This window comes from Hemiscyllium ocellatum, chromosome 14 (genome assembly GCF_020745735.1).
Source record: "Hemiscyllium ocellatum isolate sHemOce1 chromosome 14, sHemOce1.pat.X.cur, whole genome shotgun sequence".
Taxonomy (NCBI): Eukaryota; Metazoa; Chordata; class Chondrichthyes; order Orectolobiformes; family Hemiscylliidae; genus Hemiscyllium; species Hemiscyllium ocellatum.
Genome location: NC_083414.1, coordinates 31,825,917 through 31,838,527, shown reverse-complemented (window position 1 = coordinate 31,838,527; position 12,611 = coordinate 31,825,917). Strand labels below are relative to the sequence as shown.

General features: G+C 40.7%; 1 protein-coding gene across 1 annotated transcript in view; it reads right to left on the bottom strand.

Annotated features, from left to right (window-relative positions):
* The window catches only part of LOC132822470 (voltage-dependent L-type calcium channel subunit alpha-1D-like), a 579,417-nt gene that overhangs the window by 49,837 nt on the left and 516,969 nt on the right, over positions 1 to 12,611 (bottom strand). The gene's annotated exons all lie outside the window — the stretch shown is intronic.

Below are 12,611 nucleotides of genomic sequence, written 5' to 3'. Positions count from 1 at the left end.
ACACAACACCAGGTTATAGTCCAACAGGTTTAATTGGAAGCACACTAGTTTTCGGAGCGACGCTCCTTCATCAGGTGATTGAAGGAGGTGAAGGAGCATTGCTCCGAAAGCTAGTGTGCTTCCAATTAAACCTGTTGGACTATAACCTGGTGTTGTGTGATTTTTAACTTTGTACACCCCAGTCAAACACCGGCATCTCCAAATCAGAACTCCAAACGGATTTTGACAAGGTGGTGGAGTGAGCAGGTCAGTTGCAGATCAGGTTTAATGCAGAGACATATGAAGTCATGAACTTTTGTAGGAAGAACAATGAAAGACAACATAAAATTGGAGATTCTGGAGCAGAGGGACCTGGGTGTATATGTGCACAGATCATTGAAGAAGGCACGACAGAAGGAGATAGCTGTTAGCTGGTGCATTGTGTCCAGTTGTGGGTGCCACACTGTAGGAAAGATGTGAATGCATTGGAGAGAGTGCAGAAGAGATTTACAAATGTGATTCCAGGATGAAAGATTTCAGTTATCAGGACTGTTTGACAAAGTTGGGACCATTTCCTTTGAAGAGAAGGTGGCTAAAAGGAGATCTGATAGAAGTTTGCAAAATCATTAGTGCGCTAGATAGAATAGGGAGAAATTACTTTCATGTATCGTATGAGGAGAGGCTGAGGCACTTGGGGCTGTTTTCATTGGAGAAAAGAAGGTTTAGGGGAGATTTGATAGAGGTGTACAAGATGATTAGGGGTTTAGATAGGGTTGACAGTGAGAACCTTTTTCCACTAATGGAGTCAGCTGTTACTAGGGGACACAGCTTTAAATTATAGTTGGTATAGGACAGATGCTAGGGGTAGATGTATAAAAAGAATAACAATAAGACAGAATTGATTTGAAGTGATGTATAAAAGGAGCAAGGATGATGAGAGAGTAGTTAGGGTATGGAACACGTTGCCTGAAAGTGTCATGGGGGCAGGTTCAGTTGAGGCATTGAATGATTATTTAGGAAAAAGCAAATGTGCAAAGGTATGAGGACAAAGCAGGAGATTAGCATTAGGCAATGATGCTCATTGAAGAGCTGTGCTATCTCAATGGGCCAAATGGACTGCTTCTGCACCATAACAATTCTTTGAATCTGTGAATTCTGATTCTCATATTATTTTATATTAATTTGCGGTCTGTAAAATAAAACAGTTTAAATCTGGTCTCATTTTAGTAAGGTGATTGCAGTCCATCCACTGAAAGCTTGGACAAATATACAGGAAGATATAAGAAAATGGACAGATGTGAATTCAGTTCTCTGTTTCAGGTATGGTAAAAATATCTAAAAACCTGGAGAAATGAGGCCAAGGATTAATACTAGTGACTTCTTCTCATTCATGGGATCTGCTTGCCACTGACTGGGCCAGTGTTTTATGTTGGAGCTAGTAATGTTGTGATATCACATGTTTGGTAATACAGAAACCCAGGCTAATAATCTGACAGTATGGGTTCAAATTCAGCAGGTTTTATTTTCAGTTCAATTAATAAATCTGGAATTGAAAGCAAACCACAGTAATGGTGACTATGTTGATTGTCATAAAAACTCACTTGGCCATTTATGTCCTTTACAGAAGAAATACTTGCATCATTACTTGGTCTGGCTGTCACGTGACACCAGACCCACATGTCATTGACTCTTTTATGCCCTCTGGATTGGCCCTTAGTAAGTCATTCAATTCAAGGACAATTAGGAATGTTAGCAAATCCCAAATCTCATGAAAGAATAAAGAAAAAATAAATGTCCCTGAGCGTGTCATCAGCCACCATCCTTATCCACTGCAATGTAATGGGGAGTAGGTCCACTGGTGTGCTATTAGGAAGTGAGCTCCATGATTCTGATTGTATTGCAGTGAAGGAAGAGCAACATAGTTCCAAGTCAGAATGTGAGTGGTTTGAAGGGAAACTTGCAGCTGGCAGTATTCCTGTGCATCTGTTGACCTTATCCTCTAAGTGCTACAGGTCTCAGGTTTGAAAGATCTTTGTTGAAGAATCCTGAATAAGTTGCTGCAGTTCAGTATGTAGATTGTGCATACTGTCACCACTGTTCATCAGTGGGGGAGGGAGTGAATGTTCCAATGGAAGCTCACCCACTCAAACAAATACATTTTGGGGCAGTCACCTTTCATCAGCAGGCTAATGTTTAGTCCTGGTGGGGTAAATGTGAAACAGCAATGGGACCAGGGGCAATGAACATACTGTGCAGTACAAAAGCACTCAGGGTCCACCTGGTTTCACAGCATTGAAGTAATATAGTATGTTTAAAAACATTTACTTATCTTCTAATGACAGTGATTGTTTAAGAATCCTGAGACTGAATATTGGCCAAAAAGAGGTGTAGGCTTCTTGTTGACATTTGTAACAGTTCTACACTTGCTGATAGAAAGGGAGTTCCATATTTTGAACCAGACACAGTGAAGGAACAGTGCTTTAGTTCCAGTACAGGATGGTGAGTGGCTTGGAAGGGAACTTGGTTGTGGTAGTGTTTTCACATATCTGCTATATCTGTTCTTCTAGGTGACAGAGGTTGTAGGTTTGAGAAGTGCTGTTGAAGGAATCTTGGTGAGTGGGTCGATACTTACTCAAAAGTAAATGAATCAGCTTCTAAACCTGAAAGAATTTTAACAAGACTCCGAATTTTTCAAGGCAATTTTAAAAGAATTCACAAAAAATGCTCCCATGCATGATGGTTAGTATATAGTAGCTCATTAGCTGCATTATTTTTGACCACAAGACAGAACTGATGTCTACACGGAGGGTTTAGCACTCCTACCCATCTTTGTGGGTGGGGGGACTGTCTTTGTGGAGACAGAAACAACGTTAATGTTTCTAAAGAATTCAAAATGTTAACTCTGTTTCTCTCTTCACAGATGCTGCCAGACCTGCTGACTTTCCTTCGCACATAGTTTTTATTTCATTTGTTGCCTTGCCACAGTAGTGTTTAGGAGAATTGCTAATACAATAGACAATATCTGGTATCTCCAAAGGAAAGGACCAGGGAAAGGCAAAATAAACACAGGAAACTGGGCAGAGTTGCAAAAAAGCAGGCAGTGCATTCCATAAACTTGTCACTAAATAAGATTTCCCTCATATTACCTCTCATTTTCCTGTCTTAAACCTATGTCATCTGGTTATTGACTCTTTAGACATTATTCATTCTTATCCAAAATCCTTTGATTTTGACCACCTCTGGCAAAGCTCCCTCTTAATCTTCTCCATATGAAAAACAGCGACACTTGTTCTCCAATCTAGTATTTCAGCTTCAACACAGCAGCAAGAGGATATAATGAGAGGGGAGACATAGTGTAATAGCTGCAGTTTTGGGGAAACCGCTGACGGGGGAAAATAAAAATCAAACAGTGACATCACAGGGAACCGATGGGGTGATTGGTTCGTGATCTTAAAAACTTTTTTTGGAAGAAGGGATTAACTGAGAAACAACAGGAATAAGTCAAACTCAGGACCAAATTGTAAAGTCATAAATAAGCAAAGACTTGTAAGGAAAATAAAGTTTGCATAAGCATATTAAGTTTAATACTAAGTAAGAAAGATCAAGTGAACTTAAGTTTAAGACATGACAGAAACAGATCAGTCAAGTAGAATGTGTGGCTTTAATGCGGGGCGGCACGGTGGCACAGTGGCTAGCACTGCTGCCTCACAGCACCAGGGACCTGGGTTCAATTCCCGCCTCAGGCGACTGACTGTGTGGAGTTTGCATGTTCTCCCCGTGTCTGCGTGGGTTTCCTCCAGGTGCTCCGGTTTCCTCCCACAGTCCAAAGATGTGCGGGTCAGGTGAATTGGCCATTCTAAATTGCCCGTAGTGTTAGGTAAGGGGTATGGGTGGGTTGCGGGTCGGTGTGGACTTGTTGGGCCGAAGGGCCTGTTTCCACACTGTAAGTAATCTAATGCGTGGGAAGTTAGGGACCCTACTGAGGTTCTAGACAACCATACATGCAGGGAGAATTTCAAGCTACAGGAACTTGACCTCCAGGTTTTGGAATCTGAATAATAATTGGAGATATTGGCTTATCAGTGAGGCTGAGCGTTACATGGATAACAGGTTCAGAGAGGTGGTCAGGTCACATCGTGGCTTAAGAGTCGGAAGGAAGGAAGGGAATGTTGACTGCAAGGTAGTCCAAGAGAAGCAGATAGACATTGGAAGAATCTTCTGACATCCCGCTCACAATACGGTTTGGGAACAGAGTGCAGACAGAGCCATGGTTATGGTGCCACCAGTGACTCAGCCATACAGGAGGAAAAGAAGAATGGAGCAGCAATAGTGATAGGGATTGATTAGTTAGGAGAAAAGGCGGACATTTCTGTGGCCTTCAATGATCCAGGATGTGGCTGCAAGCCATTATCCGGATGTTATGGAACAGACCAAACCCCCTTAAAATATACCTAGCTTTTTCTTATTTTAAAGGTTATTACAAGGTGTTGCATTCCAGATACAAGTCGATTGGTCAAACTACCGGATTTAAATCAAAGCACACTTTATTCATCTGCTTTAAGTTAAAATACAACAAAAGAAAGAAGGAATTGGAATAATTACTCTATTGGATATTAGATACAGTAATGATTACTTATTAACTTTTCCAATACAATAAACATCCCTTAAACACATCCTTGGCAAAAGACAAATTCAGAAAACACATTGTCTCACATGCAACTCCAGTAACAGAAAGAGGACCCCAGCTTTTGGCTATAACTGAGAGGGAAAAATCAGCTTTCATTTCTTCAAGACACCAACAGCAACTGCTGAAAAACTAAAACCTAAAAATCCTGGTTTTGTGACAGCTTGATTATACCCATTCAGGCTGTTTCAATTGTTCCAACTTTAAAAAAAAATTTCAAGGCCTCACAAGCTGTTTACTCTCAAGGCTCTGCTGGACTGCATGATATCTCGGCCTTAAAAGCGCTCTTAAAAAAAAGGACAAAGTAACCTCTTAAAGCCATAGTATCGTCACATGAGGGAGGATGAACAGCCTGAGATTATGGTACCATTGACTTAGGTCAGCAGGGAGCTGTGATCTTGCAATCAGATTTTTAGGAGCTAAATAGGAAGTTAATAAGCAAGACCTCAAATGTAGCAATCTTCGGATTACTCCCAGTGCCACATGCAAGTGAGTCCAGAAAAAGGAGAAAAGGCAGATGAATGCATGGCTGGAAAGACAGTACAGGAAGGAGGGCTTTAGATTCCTGGGACAGGCGCTGGAGAAGATAGCATCTGTACAAGTTGGGACTAAGTTCCTTTTAAGTCATTTTGCTAGTGTGATTGGGAAGGTTTTAAAAGTAACTTAATAGGTATGAATAATCCAAAGGAGAATAGTAGAGACACCTGAACTAAGTCATGTATATGTCCACAGGTTATTGAGAGTGGCATGAAAAGTCTACCAGTCAGGAAAGCACATTGTAACCTCAGCTTTCTTAATAGGGGAACAGAGTACAAGTGCAAGGAGGTGATGTTAAACATATACAAGTTCGACCTCAGATGGAGGATTGTGTACAGTTTGACCACCACATTATAGGAAGGATGTGAAAAGTGGAGAGAATGCAGACGTGGCTTACAAGATTGGTTCCAAAGATGAGAGACTTCAGCTGTGGGGATAGATGAATAAGATGGGATGGTTCCCCTCAAATAGAAAAAAGGCTCAGAAGTGATCTGATAGAGGTATTCAACATGGTGAGCATGCTAGATAGAGTGGTAAGGGAAAACTGTCCTGGCTTATAAAAGGAACCAGTGGGCACAGATTTAGAGTGATCTGCAAAAGAAACAAGGATGAAGTGAAGAAAACCTTTTTCATTCAGCAAGTAGTCAAGGTATGGAATGCACTGCCTGGAAGTGTGATAGAAGCAGGTTCAATTGAGACATTCAAGGAAGCATTGGATGATTATTTGGATAAAAATAATGCACAAGGGGATGGGATAAATTCAGATTTGGCACCAGGTGATGATGCTCAGTTAAAAAGCTGGTGCAGGCACGATGGTCCAGGCAGCTCCCTTGTAAACTGGAATAATCTATTAGTACAAAATTTAATATAATGGGTCCAGACAGAAGGTCTTTTATTCTTCTTCCAAATACATCATTCCTTTTCTAAATAATAATACTCATAATTAGTGATAGTATGTCTGCTGAACTAATGCTTTACACAGAATTAGGATAGCTTCCTGAACTCTTTGCCTTATTTACGAGGTTTAGGATTCCATCTGGGTTATTAACTGTTTTCTTAACCTGTACTGCCACCTTCAAAGATGTGTGCACACATCCATATTGCACTCGTGTTGCCTAGTGATTAAGGTTTTGTGGGGACTCATAATTTGTGATGCTGTGACAGTTCAGGAATTAATCTTTTACTGATTTAATGAGAATTCTATTGCTCAAAGATAAAAAATCACACAACACCAGGTTATAGTCCAACAGGTTTAATTGGAAGCACACTAGCTTTTGGAGCGCCATTCCTCCATCAGCGCTCCAAAAGCTAGTGTGCTTCCAATTAAACCTGTTGGACTATAACCTGGTGTTGTGTGATTTTTAACGTTATACACCCCAGTAAATACCAGCATCTCCAAATCATAACTGTTCAAAGAGTAATTTTTCCATGGAGAAAGATATTTCCTAAACTATATCCTGCCTCTTCTACACAATTTTGCTTCTCAAAACTGTGATATTAGGATGTATAATTTGCAATACTGCAATAATCTTTTTGAGAATTTTGCATGGCTCCATGGCTTGAGAACTTAATTTAGGTCCTGAAGGCAGAATGAGCCTCATTTATTCATTCATGGTACTGTGTGGTTTGAAGATAGGTGTTAGCAATCAAGCTCTCAGAAATCATCTTCTGAAAGTTTTTGAACAATTGAAGATACTGTGGATTGTTATACGGTAAAAGAATCTAAGTGTCTGAATGTTTGATTGCCGCCTGCAGGAATAAATGTTTACTGAGTGAAATCTGATGGACTATAAGCTGGTATTGTGTGATTTTTAACTTTGTCCATCCCAATCCAACACCAGCACCTCCAAGTCTGAGTGAAACTGTCCTTGTTCCACAAGCACATTGGTAATACTCTGCTCTATCCTAAATTATTACCATCAACTGAATTTGACAATCAGACATCTTTTCAAAAAAATCCACTGAAATGTTTATTTTGCACAAAAGGCTAAATAATCTCCAGAGTTTCCAAAGGAAAAAAAAATCAGCAAAACTTAATTATTTAAATAATTAAAAATCTGCATTTGATGATTTTAAGTTACATATACAGTTAATCCATCTTTGGCAATTTTGATTTAATCAGATATATCTGATTTCACCTGATTTGGTTTGGTTTGTAATTGGTGTTAGATCCAATGATGAAGATTTCCATTAATGTGCAAATGCAGCTTCAGGCTATTTATAGAAACATTTCGAAAAGTCACAAAATGAAGTTCCCTTCCCTTCAGAGTTAATGCTTGAAAAATGTTGACAGTAATGTTATTTTTCATTTACACTAACACAAAGAATAGGCATTCTGCATCAAACATCTAATTTGTTTACTTTGTCTGAAGAAACATTTAAACATCACTATTTTTGATGGTTTCTCAATATGAACTTTATAACAATAAAGAAATGTGATACATTATGATAATTTGATATAATAAATGGACATTTCTTTAGGATTTATTCATTTATTGAAGATGGCATTGGGAAGACTTTTTTTTGCCAGCAAACTTACTATAGCAAATATCCTCCATTATACAAGAATGTTTAGATATATATTACCAATTACAATTTCAAAGACACTTGAGGATCATTTTACAAAATTGTAAAATTGAACACACTTGCTCCTAAAACTTTGTATCCTCAAATCTAAAAACATGACCTAAAGCAACAAATTGGTATGTACTTGGATTTCCTGTCATTACTTTTATATAAGTATCATCTTAGCATGACAATTTATTCAGTACAAGTTTACTTATTGCTTTAGAAAAATGCAGTATAACAGATTGCATCATTTGTAACTTTTTAGAATTTACTATTGTCAAATTAATAAATAAAATTTGGAATTCTATTATATAGTAGTTTACAATTTTTAAACAGTACTTTGGAGTTAAATTCTACAATTCTGTTTTTTAAATGAAAGTAACAGTGGGCTTGATGAGGCTCATGTGTTGCGTGATACATAGACATAAATTAAATCTAATCTTGTGAATGAGGAGGGTCCACAATGATGTAGTAGGTTGGCCCAGATTTTCTGATGATAGGCAATCTCCTGCAGATTGCCACTCTGGCCTTTTTTTTTGTTATAAGGGAGTTGCACATTTCTGAGAGGAGATTTTACTCAGGTCTCCCTCAGAAATGTGCAACTGTACTTCCACTTTGACAGTTCTTTCTTGGTGTGAACTCTAAGAAAAGCAAATCACTTTCCCTTTTCACAGCAGTCAGCTGGCCCTGACAGACACTTTGACAACTGTTGTCAAAGAATAAGTACAAAAGGTAAATGTAATGTTCGGGTGCTGGGACAGTTAGTTGCCAGGTGGATGAGGTGGGGTTGTTAGGATGAGGATAAGGGAGTAAGTAAATAAATAAGTAAGTAGATACCAAATAGATCAGGTGCCAGCTGGACAGGGAGTAGAGTGCCACCTGGGTAGGGTACAAGATAGGAAAGGGGTCAGGTGACAACCAAGTAGGATGCAAGGGGCAGACAAGTGTTTAGGGTAGGTCAAGTTGATTGGAAATGTTGTTTCTGGTGGAGGATATGTGTATGTGTCAGTTCCGTGGAGTTCATTCGAGTCGGGTGACAGGATGGTGGGGGTGTCCAGTCCAGACCAGTCCTATGGTTACTGGAAGATAAATGAGTGGGTCTTGCTGCAGGACAGTTGGGTCCAACAGGAGGTGGAGATGGAGTGTGGAGATCCAGTTAGGTGGCAGGAACATGGGAGGTCAGGAGTCAGGTCAGGTCAGGTGGACAGCAGCTGAGGGGGATGTGGCAATTGGTCCGAGCAATGGGGAAGGTTCAGAGGTTGGGTCAGGTCTGCCAGTGGTCTCAAGGGGTGAGGGTGGGATTCAGGTGTGGATTGGAGAGGGGTGTGGTGTCCAGTCCTGGCAGATGGGGGCACTTTGCAATTCTGGAGGCATTTATTCAGGTTCTGGGGGTTGTAAGTAGTGAGAGTATGGTGTTGGTTAGTAGTTACTTGGGAGTTAAGCTATGTGTTTACTGTCCTAACTTTTCCTACGTAACTATTTTACTTAATTACACTGCAATTGTCTGAAGTCTTCTATTTAAATGGAGATTGAGAGAGAATGCCAGGTATAGAGCACCTGCCCAGCAAAAAGTTCAAATTTCCAGCCAATTCCTTAAGTAATGAGAATTTTGTTCTTGCCTATCTGGTAATAGCTAGAGAAACACCCACCAGTATCACCTTCCAATCCCAACTGATACAGTATCTTCTACTCGAAAAGAGCTGCCAAGCTTGACAGGGGACCGGCAACTCTCCAATTTTACTATTGACACTGGGAACAATGGCATCTGCGGAGATTACAACTTCACTCAAGGTTCAGCTGGAAAACAAAGGGATGGGAGCTTGCCGGGATAGATATTTGGGCACTAGTGATGGCCATCCTGAGGAGTATTGATGATGTGGGCAGCGAATTCTCCCAGTGGGTTGCAATGATGCATTTGTCCTTGTTATTGGGATGCCTTCTTTAGGGTGTGAGTTCCCAATCAGAGATACCAAATCTGCAAGCAAGCCCACAAATGGCACGATTCTACCTGCACCCACAACTCGTAAATTGCCAGCAGTGACAGAAAGAACCCCTTAAGGATCCATCATTGGGCTACCTGCAACCTACTGTTCAACTACACAGGGAGAATGGAAGATGATGCATGAAATGTTGTAGATATGATGGGGCTGTCAGTCAGGCTGCCTTTTGTTCCTCAGAGGTGCTTGACAGACCAGCAGCATAACCTATCCTTAAGTCAAGGACGCCAGATGGGGCTATGGTAGAAGTCACACATGCGGAAAGCTGCTGGCCAACTACAGCCCTCTCAGCATGTAGGATCTTGGTTGTTACAAGCTGGAAGCTGTTGGGAAGGGAGCAAGAGGAATCAGCAGGAAGAAAAGGGAGATGTTTCTCAGAATCCAATATAGAAGTTTTGAAGGAGATGCTAGCATCTGCAAGTATTGAGAATTTCAGTACTGGGAGATGTTTAAGATATGGAGTGTTCGAGAAACCTATCGTGTGTGCAAGTTGAGTGTTACATACAACAGAGATGGAATATTAAGGTTTGATAATGAAAATGAGGAATGCTAGATTTGGTAGTGAGTAGAATGAGAGGATTAGGAAGAGAACTTCTGGTTCACCAATGGTTGGAATTCTGCCTGTTTGACAGCATTGGGAGATCTTCAGTGCTGGAGTATGGAAATATTAGATTGTAATATCTAATCAGTGTGCTCAGGTAGGGCTGGGGAGAACCAAGGCTGAAGCTGATTATCCACCAATCAGTTGTGTGTTTTTAGGAGGGCGAAGACTGGAAGCATGATGGTTAGGTGTGAGTCATAAACCAGAATAAGCCAATCAGAAGTAAACAGAAAAAAAAGCATACTATAAAGTGAAGGTCAGTTATCATAGAAATAGCATGGTAGAATAGTGCAAGAGAAAAATCATAATGAAAATATGGATGACTATTATATAAAGTAAATGTTACATTTATGGAAAGTACATGTTTATGAAAAACTCAATTTTATGATAGACAAGGCTGTTACATAGCATTATGATATCAACTGCTAATTAACAACAGGCTTTTTTCTGTATATTTGACAATAAGACAAAGTACAATGCAAAGAAGTTCACATGGTTAATCAACCTTACACAAGATAAAACTAAAATGAGATCCAAAAAATCAGAACTTAAGTTTATTAATTTGTGTTTATAACAGAATAACTATGCATGTGCAAATATTAGGATTACATAAATATGTTCTTAAATGTGTATATAATTAACAGAAAAAATTTAACTTTTTGTTCAGTATTTCATTTAAGATGCAGTTGGAATTCCAGAATTTGCTGTTCGTGATCCTTTCCATACTATGCACCATTGTGCACCATTAGGGTAAAAAATGAGGTCTGTAGATGCTGGAGATCACAGCTGAAAATGTGTTGCTGATTAAAGCGCAGCAGGTCAGGCAGCATCCAAGGAATAGGAAATTCGACGTTTCAGGCATAAGCCCTTCATCAGGAATGAGGAGAGTGTGCCAAGCAGGCTAAGATAAAAGGTAGGGAGGAGGGACTTGGGGGAGGGGCGATGGAGATGTGATAGGTGGAAGGAGGTCAAGGTGAGGGTGATAGGCCGGAGTGGGGTGGGGGCGGAGAGGTCAGGAAGAAGATTGCAGGTTAGGAGGGCGGTGCTGAGTTGAGGGAACTGACTGAGACAAGGTGGGGGGAGGGGAAATGAGGAAACTGGAGAAATCTGAGTTCATTCCTTGTGGTTGGAGGGTTCCCAGGCGGAAGATGAGGCGCTCCTCCTCCAGCCATCGTGTTGTTATGTTCTGCCAGTGGAGGAGTCCAAGGACCTGCATGTCTCTGCCAGTGGAGGAGTCCAAGGACCTGCATGTCTCTGCCGGTGGAGGAGTCCAGGTCCTTGGACTCCTCCACCGGCAGAACATAACAACACGACGGCTGGAGGTGGAGCGCCTCATCTTCCGCCTGGGAACCCTCCAACCACAAGGAATGAACTCAGATTTCTCCAGTTTCCTCATTTCCCCTCCCCCCACCTTGCCTCAGTCGGTTCCCTCAACTCAGCACCGCCCTCCTAACCTGCAATCTTCTTCCTGACCTCTCCGCCCCCACCCCACTCCGGCCTATCACCCTCACCTTGACCTCCTTCCACCTATCACATCTCCATCGCCCCTCCCCCAAGTCCCACCTCCCTACCTTTTATCTTAGCCTGCTTGGCACACTCTCCTCATTCCTGATGAAGGGCTTATGCCCGAAACGTCGAATTTCCTATTCCTTGGATGCTGCCTAACCCATTGTGCACCATTAGTCAGACATCTTAATATTGAGCAGCATAGCAGAGTGATAGCTCACATATAATACATATTTTACTGAATTGTATTGAATACTTCTCTGCAGAGCCAAGGTTCATAATAAATCAATTTTTAAAAGTTTAATAACAAGAAAATAGAACATAAAATATGACAAATCTTGAGACTTTAGACAAGATTCTAACTCCTGGTTGGAGTCCTGCAACCAAATACAATGGAAATGGTGGCTCATTCAAGGGATTTTAGGAATCATGAGTTGAAGCTAATGGAACAGCCCTCAGCAGTTAGTTATTGTTTGAAGGAGGGATGGGAAACTCAGAGTAGAATCCTACTCCTCTTCGTTTACAAAGCAATCAGAGAGAAAAAAAAATCACCTTTACTAACCTTTATGGGCCTCTTCTGGCATTGTTCCTGTTTGCTAGCAAGTTGCCTGTCAGGAAAATTGTAACAGCTCCCCCTGCAGGCTTAAGGTTAATATTACAGTTGTGCCCCAATTCTGAGATCATTGCGAGATCTCTATATACTTCAAATAATATGTTGTTGCCTTTTTGTTGGGTAGCC